Source organism: Sinocyclocheilus anshuiensis, unplaced genomic scaffold (assembly GCF_001515605.1).
Source record: "Sinocyclocheilus anshuiensis isolate Anshui unplaced genomic scaffold, SAMN03320099.WGS_v1.1 scaffold2799, whole genome shotgun sequence".
Taxonomy (NCBI): domain Eukaryota; kingdom Metazoa; phylum Chordata; class Actinopteri; order Cypriniformes; family Cyprinidae; genus Sinocyclocheilus; species Sinocyclocheilus anshuiensis.
Genome location: NW_015548372.1, coordinates 118030 through 120668, shown reverse-complemented (window position 1 = coordinate 120668; position 2639 = coordinate 118030).

Below are 2639 nucleotides of genomic sequence, written 5' to 3'. Positions count from 1 at the left end.
ATACAGTTGCTTTGACACAATCTGTATTGTTAAAAGCGCTATATAAATAAAGGTGGCTTGACTTGACTTGACAGTGTATAGAAAATCAGTTTTTTCAAAGTGAAAGGGTGAATTTGGGTAGTGGGCAATTTACACTTTCAGAGCATAACAATTGTCTTTAATTAAAGGGACACTATGCCTTTAAATAATAAAATGCAATTGATGCAATATGACCCTGCTGATTGTGGCTACACAAGAGGTACAATGGCGCGTGATCGGGGCCAGAGCGGGACTCATTTTCAGCCCTGGAGTTTCATGCCTTAGACCAGCCAACTTTAGTTTACAACTGACTATATTAAAGTAATTTAATTAAAACCTCAGTATGTAAGCCTGCAATAGTGCACTGTTCTCTACAGCCTTGCAATTCATTGCATTTTGTATTTTTGCTTGCATATCTCCAACAACTGAAGTTCAAGCTTTAAAACACTTTTTTCTTACTGGTGAAAATCAGATGTTCAGATCTGTTTTCTCTCAGGTACACTGCAGTGTAAGCTTCACAGTGAACATTACTACATCACTCTCGTCAACGTAGTCCATATCAACAACAAAAATATATCTTGACTCCATATAGTGGTTATTTTGGGAAAATCCCAGGTATTTTGAGCAGCAGGATTATAAAAAATGTGCTAATATAAAATTAAATTAAGTAGCCTATATAAAATTGCAAAATAAATCTATCTATCAGTACTTTTTTACTTAAGTACATAAAAAATCGAGTACTTTTGTACTTTCACTCGAGCAAAATTGAAAAAGGAGTACTTTTACTTTTACTGGAGTAATATTTTATTATAGGTATCTGTACTTTTACTCAAGTACTTTATTTGTGTACCTCGTCCACCACTGATGCCTGCAGTTAAAAAGTTAAGAAATAATTTATGTACAATTATTCTACAAATAATTTTAATGTCACCCAAAATAAATAAATAAACAAAGAAATAAATAAAATTTAAAAAATGTCATCAGCTTGAGTAAATTGTACCATTATAGAACTGTGACTGCACAAGTAGTGTAGCAATTTAGGGAGTGAAAATACTGTGAAATTACATATATACAAATGGCATGAAATTTGAAAGCAAAACAACTGAAGGTCTATGAAATGTCAGTCAATAAAGCATTTTTTTTAAACAATGGCACTTAAGTTTTGAACTAAAATTTTATTGCAATCATATAGCGCAGGGGTGCCCAACCCTGTTCCAGGAGATCTACCTTCCTGCAGAGTTCAGTTCCAACCCTGATCAAACGCACCAGTCTGCAATTATCAAGTGCCCAGATCCTAATTAGTTCAAAAGGGTCTGGCTGCAGACTTGCGCTTGCACTCTCAGACTTGCATTCTCAGACTTGCACTCTCAGACACTTGCACTTCCGCTAGCGACGTCGCTTGCAGTCTTTATTTTTTTATTTTTTTTCTATTTATTTATTCTTTTTGTTTGAATCTCTCAACATTTTACAACAGTAGCCAGGTGGTGAAGACAAGACAAAAGAAACTAAATTACGAAGTCACTTGCAGTCGCCACTTGCACTCTCCGATACCTACGACGTCACTTAATCGACACAAATCGTGCGTTTTGCCAATGTAGACAAGAAGCTGTGGTGGTGATTAAATGATTAAAACTAATTTTGTACCGTAACGTACAGGGTCCTGCAAGCCATCTGTAGGAGATAAAGACAAGACGCAAATCCGTGGCCACAGAACAGCAGAATATGAACGCAATTCGCAAAGTCTCTCGCTAAGCGTTTTCCTCCTGTAGAAAAACATAAACACTTAACATGGCTTAATGTATTAAGATGCTATTAAAATATCAAATTCAGTATACAGTTTATTAATATAATGAATATCTATATAGTAATTTCCTCCCACACCGCAAAACGTGGCATAATGTGGCATAATGGACTAAGATGATAAAGACCAAACTCAATGCTCTTCATTATTAAAATATAGCCTACATAACTAATATACAGGCAAGCAGGTGAGCCCAGAATAAACACAACATGCAAAGTTTCACGTTAAGCATTTTTCCATATAGAATAAACTGTCTACAGCTCTCAAATCAAAGCAGTGCAATACTTTCTTTACAATTTCTGCAGACCATCAAATATGCTTGTGAGAATATATAATCAATAATTTACTGCTTTTTTGTGTGTGTAGTCTGTGTTTTTGAAGTTCTGTTCAATTATTTAAGATATCAAGTCGAATATGGGAGCAAAATTGAGTGAGGAGGGGAAGCTTTAGGCTTGGTTTCCCTCAAAAGAGTTTGTTTGATGCTGGGAAAATACTTTCAAAAGTTTAGTCTGTGAGAAAGTGATGCAGTTTACATATAGCATAGTTTCAGTTGCAGTTCATTTTTGTGCCTTACGAAATGAAACCAAATCTTTCTTTGATTAATTTATTGACTTACAGAATGATGTGCCAGTGATCAATTTTCAGTTGATTCAAGTGATGTAATTGAAATGTGTCTAAACATTTACTGCAAATTCTTCAAAGATGGTGTTTATTTTGAACTGTAAAATAATCAGCCCTTATTAGGCATCTCATCTCATGAGTAAATTTTTTTTTATATTTTTGCAAAAGTAATATTAATTCCTAATGTTAATCATGCCTT